A 7,155-nucleotide genomic window follows, 5' to 3' on the forward strand; every position below is an offset into this window, starting at 1 on the left:
ATTTCCTGCTTATCATTCCCAAGTTTGTTACAGTCAGTTTTGGGATCATCAATAGCCCCAAACTCGCCTGAAATTGAGGAATTAAACAGGAAAAATCTGAATTTCCTTGCTTATCATTCTCTGGTTTGGTCACAGTCAGTTTTGGGATCATCAGAGACCCAAACTCACCTGAAATTGAGGAATTAAAGCAGAAAAAATCGGAATTTCTGGCCCTTCATTCCCAAGTTTGTTACAGGCAGTTTTGGGATCACCAACAGCCCCAAAACTCGCCTGAAATTGAGGAATTAAACAGGAAAAATCTGAATTTCCAACTTACCATTCTCTAGTTTGTTACAGGCAGTTTTGGGATCACCAACAGCCCCAAACTCTCCCAAAACTGAGGAATTAAAGCAAGAAAAATGGAATTTCCAGGTTATCATTCCCAAGTTTGTTACAGGCAGTTTTGGGATCACCAACAGCCCCAAACGCACTCAAAATGTAGGAATTAAACAGGAAAAGCAGAATTTCTGGCCCTTCATTCTCTAGTTTGTTACAGTCAATTTTGGGATCATCAAGAGCCCCAAACTCACCTGAAATTGAGGAATTAAACAGGAAAAATCAGAATTTCCTGCTTATCATTCTCTAGTTTGTTATAGGAAGTTTTGAGATCACCAAGAGCCCCAAACTCTCCCAAAATTGAGGAATTAAACAGGAAAAATCTGAATTTCCTGCTCTCCATTCTCTAGTTTGTTACAGGAAGTTATGGGATCACCAACAGCCCCAAACTCTCCCAAAACTGAGGAATTAAACAGGAAAAATCTGAATTTTCTGCTCTCCATTCTCAAGTTTGTTACAGGCAGTTTTGGCATCACCAACAGCCCCAAACCCATTCAAAACGTAGGAATTAAACAGGAAAACTGGAATTTCCTGCTTATCATTCCCAAGTTTGTTACAGTCAGTTTTGGGATCATCAATAGCCCCAAACTCGCCTGAAATTGAGGAATTAAACAGGAAAAATTGGAATTTCCTGCTCTCTATTCTCAAGTTTGTTATAGAAAGTTAAGGGATCATCAACAGCCCCAAACCCACTCAAAATGCAGGAATTAAACTGGAAAAATCGGAATTTCTGGCCCTTCATTCCCAAGTTTGTTACAGTCAGTTTTGGGATCATCAACAGCCCCAAACTCTCCTGAAATTGAGGAATTAAACAGGAAAAATCTGAATTTCCTGCTCTCCATTCTCTAGTTTGTTATAGGCAGTTTTGGGATCACCAACAGCCCCAAACCCATTCAAAACGTAGGAATTAAACAGGAAAATTGGAATTTCCTGCTTATCATTCCCAAGTTTGTTATAGGCAGTTATGGGATCATCAATAGCCCCAAACTCGCCTGAAATTGAGGAATTAAACAGGAAAAGTCTGAATTTCTGGCCCTTCATTCCCAAGTTTGTTATAGGCAGTTTTGGGATCACCAACAGCCCCAAACTCTCCCAAAATTGAGGAATTAAACAGGAAAAATCTGAATTTTCTGCTCTCCATTCCCAAGTTGGTTACAGTCACCTATGGGATCACAAAGAGCCCCAAACTTGCCTGAAATTGAGGAATTAAACAGGAAAACTGGAATTTCCTGCTCTCCATTCCCAAGTGTGTAACAGGCAATTTTGGGATCATCAAGAGCCCCAAACTCACCTGAAACTGAGGAATTAAACAGCAAAAATCTGAATTTCCTGCTTATCATTCTCTAGTTTGTTACAGGAAGTTATGGGATCACCAAGAGCCCCAAACTCTCCCAAAATTGAGGAATTAAACAGGAAAAATCGGAATTTCCTGCTCTCCATTCTCAAGTTTGTTACAGTCAATTTTGGCATCACCAACAGCCCCAAACCCATTCAAAATGTAGGAATTAAACAGGAAAATCGGAATTTCCTGCTTATCATTCCCAAGTTTGTTACAGTCAGTTTTGGGATCATCAATAGCCCCAAACTCGCCTGAAATTGAGGAATTAAACAGGAAAAATCTGAATTTCCTGCTTATCATTCTCTAGTTTGGTCACAGTCAGTTTTGGGATCATCAGAGACCCAAACTCACCTGAAATTGAGGAATTAAAGCAGGAAAAATCAGAATTTCTGGCCCTTCATTCCCAAGTTTGTTACAGGCAGTTTTGGGATCACCAAGAGACCCAAACTCACCTGAAATTGAGGAATTAAACAGGAAAAATCGGAATTTCCTGCTTATCATTCCCAAGTTTGTTACAGTCAATTTTGGGATCACCAACAGCTCCAAACCCACTCAAAATGCAGGAATTAAACAGGAAAAACCGAATTTCTGGCCCTTCATTCCCAAGTTTGTTACAGTCAGTTTTGGGATCACCAACAGCCCCAAACTCACCCAAAATTGAGGAATTAAACAGGAAAAATCTGAATTTCCTGCTCTCCATTCTCAAGTTTGTTATAGGCAGTTTTGGGATCATCAACAGACCCAAACTCGCCTGAAATTGAGGAATTAAGCAGGAAAAATCTGAATTTTCTGCTCTCCATTCCCAAGTTGGTTACAGTCACCTATGGGATCACAAAGAGCCCCAAACTTGCCTGAAATTGAGGAATTGAAGGAGGAAAATCGGAATTTCCTGCTCTCTATTCTCAAGTTTGTTATAGGAAGTTATGGGATCATCAACAGCCCCAAACTCGCCTGAAATTGAGGAATTAAACAGTAAAATTGGAATTTCCTGCTCTCTATTCCCAAGTGTGTAACAGGCAATTTTGGGATCACCAACAGCCCCAAATTCTCCCAAAATAGAGGAATTAAAGCAGGAAAAATTGGAATTTCCCACTCTCCATTCCAAAGTTCGTTACAGTCAATTATAAATTACATTTCAGTGCAGCTCCAGGCATGATCCCAAGAGAAAATTCCTGATTTTCTCCCCAAAGGAGGCACAAGAGGATGAAGGAATCCTACTCAGATTTTGGGAATATTTTGGAAGTTTTTTCTGCATCTCAAAGCAGAAGCCTCAAAGATTTGCTGGATCTGGTTGGGATTTTAATTAAAAAGCAAGGAAATAAATAAAAATAAAGGCATTTAATCCCTCTGGATGATCCAGATATGGGAGCTTTAAAAAGCATTAAAGGATTGCTGAAGCTTTTCAGAAAAAAAAATAAATCCTAATTAATAAAAGAGATCCCAATTGATAAATATAAAAACAATCCTAATTAATAAAAAAGATCCCAATTAATTGAAAATTAAAGAATCTTTCCCCCCCAAGCTTGATTTTAAAAGCTTATGGGGTAGGCTGGAAAATTTGGGGTTTTCCAGCTAAATTTGGTGGAGCTGAAATCCCATTTTTGCTGCAGATTTAGAGAGAAAAAACCCTGGAAAATCAATTTATCAGGGGCTAAGAAAGACGTGGTTTGATCAGAACGTGATTGAATTATTGGGATTTTCTCTTGTGATTTTATTTCATCTGAGATGGAACCAAATTTGAGGTTTGGGGTTCATTTTGATGAAATGTAGACAGAGGAAAGAATAATTTGAGGACATCTCAATGAGGCTCAGAAATGTTGGTGATGAGTTTGGGAAATCTGACAGGAATATTTTAAAACTTTAAAAATCCTGCAGAGTTTGGATCAAAAAAAGTCTGGAATTTATAAATTCCAGCAGCACCATTCATTTATTTTAACAAAAAAATTGGAGTTTTTGTGGTGGGTTTGCCTCAAAATCCCAAAAGTTCAGCAGATCCTGATCCTTTTGAAAGAATAAATTCAAAAAACAAGTGAAAGAAAAGCTGAACTTTAGCCCAGGGAATTTCCCTTTTTTCCTTGGAAGATTTCTGTTAAAATAATTGTTGATATTTTAATTGCACAATTGCTTGGTGGGAGAAACCCTAATTCAGGGAATTTTTTCTCCACATGAAAAGCTTCTCCAATTAAAAAGAAAATCTTTTTTTTTTTTCCTTGAGGGCAGATTTCCCTGTCTGAACATTCCCATTGCACCAGGAACCCAGAATTCCCTCAGGAACAAAATAAACTGGAAAAAAAAAAAAAAAAACCTCTTTAAAATTCCAGTCCTGGAATTTTAGGATGATCTGACCTGGAACAGATCCAGGAAAATGCAGAATTTACCTGGTCTGTCATGGAAAGGATCCAGCAATGTCAGGGGAATAATTAATTCAGAATAAATAATTCAGGGGAAAAAAAAATCAAGATAAATAATTCAGAAGAAATAATCCAGAATAAATAAACCATGAGAAATAATCCAGAAGATTATCCAGAATAAATAAATAATAATCCAGAATAATCCAACATAAATAAATAATAACCCAGAATAAATAAATAAAAAAATAAACAACTCTGAATAAATAATCCACGAATAAACAATCCAAAATAAATAAATCAGAAGAATTAATTCCAGATAAATAATCCATGAGAAATAATCTAGAATAAATAAAGCAGAAGAAAAAATTCCAAATAAATAATCCATGAGAAATAATCCAAAATAAATAAATCAGAAGAAATAATTCTGCATAAATGATCCAGAATAAATAAATAAAAATAAGTAATTCAGAATAAATAATCCATGAGAAATAATCTTGAATAAATAAATCAGAAAAATAATTCCAAATAAATAATCCAGGAGAAATAATCCAGAATAAATAATTCAAAAGAAATAATTCCAAATAAATAATCCGTGAGAAATAATCCAGAAAAAATAATTCAAAAGAAATAATTCCAAATAAATAATCCGTGAGAAATAATCCAGAATAAATAAATCAGAAGAAATAATTCTGACTAAATAATCTAGAATAAACAATTCCAAATAAATAATTCAGGAGAAATAATTAATTCAGAAATGCAAATGAGGTGACATCAAGCAGGATGCCGTGAGGTCACACAGGAAATGCCCCATTTGCAAATTGCTTTTAATCTCAGCCTAATAAATCTTAAACCCAGTTTAGTTAAACCTCAGCTAAAGAGGGGTTACCCAGGAAAATTCCTTTTTCTCTTCCTTCCCTCTCCAAAGAGATCAGGACAGACGGACGGACAGCGGGAAGGAGTTTGTCCCTCAGCAAAGATGGAAAAGCTGAGCCTCAGGAAGGATGAAGGAATTTGTCCTTCAGAAAAGCTGGAAAATTTCACCTCAGGATGGATGGACAATGGGATGGAATTTGTCCTTCAGAAAAGAGGGAACAGCTTCACCTCAGGAGGGGATGAAGAAGATTTTCCCTCAGAAAAGCAGGAAAACTTCATCTCAGGGCAGATGGACAATGGGAAGGAATTTCTCCCTAAGAAAAGTGGGAATAGCTCCACCTCAGGAATGATGGAGATTTTCCCTCAGAAAAGTGGGAAAAGCTTCACCTCAGGATGGATGGACAATGGGAAGGAATTTTTTCCTCAGAAAATCTTCACCTCAGGAGGGATGAAGGAGATTTTCCCTCAGAAAAGCAGGAAAACTTCATCTCAGGGCAGATGGACAATGGGATGGAATTTTTCCTTCAGAAAAGTGGGAAAAGCTTCACCTGAGGACAATGGGAAAGGGTTTTTCCCTCAGAAAAGTGGGAAAACTTTACTTTAAGAGGGATGAAAGAATTTGTCCTTTAGAAAAGCAGGAAAAGCTTCACCTCAGGAAGGATGAAAGAGGTTTTCCCTCAGAAAAGCAGGAAAAGCTTCACCTCAGGGCAGATGGACAAGGGGAAGGAATTTCTCCTTCAGAAAAGCAAGAAAAGCTTTGCCTCAAGGAGAGATGAAGGAATTTGTCCTTCAGAAAAGTGGGAAAAACTTCGACTCAGTACAGATGGACAATGGGAAGGAATTTCTCCCTAAGAAAAGTGGGAATGGCTCCACCTCAGGAATGATGGAGGTTTTCCCTCAGAAAAGTGGGAAAGGTTCATCTCAGGACAGACGGACAATGGGATGGAATTTTTCCTTCGGAAAAGCAGGAAAAGCTTCACCTTAGGACAGATGGACAATGGGATGGAATTTGTCCTTCAGAAAAATGGGAACAGCTCCACCTCAGGAGGGATGAAGGAGGTTTTCCCTCAGAAAAGCAGGAAAATTTCACCTTCAGGACAGTAGGAAGGAATTTGTCCTTCAGAAAAGCAGGAACAGCTCCACCTCAGAAATGCTGGAGGTTTTCCCTCAGAAAAGCAGGACAATTTCACCTCAGGACAGTGGGAAGGAATTTGTCCTTCAGAAAAGTGGGAACAGCTCCACCTCAGGAATGATGAAGGAGTTTTTCCCTCAGAAAAGCGGGAACAGCTCCACCTCAGCTCCATAAATCCCTTCCATTCCCAGTTTTAAGGACAATTTCCCACCCAGCCACTCCAGCTCCTTCTCCCCGCAGGATTCCAGGGCACCGAAATCCAACAAAAACACCGCTGGGAGAGGTTTGGTGCAATCTGCCTTCCTGACCCTTGGAAAAAGCTGATTTTGTGGGTAAAACTCATTTATTTCACCTGACATCCAACAACCCAGCTGGCAGGACCCCAACCCTTGAAAAATGTTGTTAAAAATATTAAAATTTGTATTTTTATGGCCCAAAAACACCCAAAAAAAGGAGAATTCCACACAAAAAGGGGTTTTTGGGTTTTTGAGAGCCTTCCAAGGCACCTCAGCAATATCAGATTCCCAAAGGAGCTTGGAAATGGAGCTGGGCAGCATTTAAAAAGAATTTTCATGAACGTTTCTATTCAAATAAATTCAAAATTTCAGCTTTAACAGAGGTCTGGTGTCACTAAAAAAATGTTTGAAAATCGGAATTAATTTTTAAATGTGACAAAATCGGGAATTGAACTGAAATTTTTGCTCCTTTGCTCCTGCTGGGAGCTCAAAGTGCTGCAGGGGGCGGGCCCAAAATGGGAAATTTAATATTTGATTGTTATTATTATTATTAATTTATTTCACACCACACTGGAATTTGGGAGAGGAGCAAACCCAGCTGGGCACGACCCTCAATTCAAACCACAGAAAACTCCCCAGCCCCCAGCAGAAATTGCCAAAGGAAGGGGTTGGAAATGTTGTAAATTCATTTTTAGGTGCTGTAAATTCACTTTCAGGTATTTTAAATTCACTTTTAGGTGTTGTAAATTCATTTTTACATGTTTTAAATTCATTTTTAGGTGGTAAATGTAAATGTAAATTAATTTTCAGTACCTTAAAGTCGAGGCTGTTCAGGCTGACGGCGTCGTC

Source organism: Poecile atricapillus, chromosome Z (assembly GCF_030490865.1).
Source record: "Poecile atricapillus isolate bPoeAtr1 chromosome Z, bPoeAtr1.hap1, whole genome shotgun sequence".
NCBI lineage: Eukaryota > Metazoa > Chordata > Aves > Passeriformes > Paridae > Poecile > Poecile atricapillus.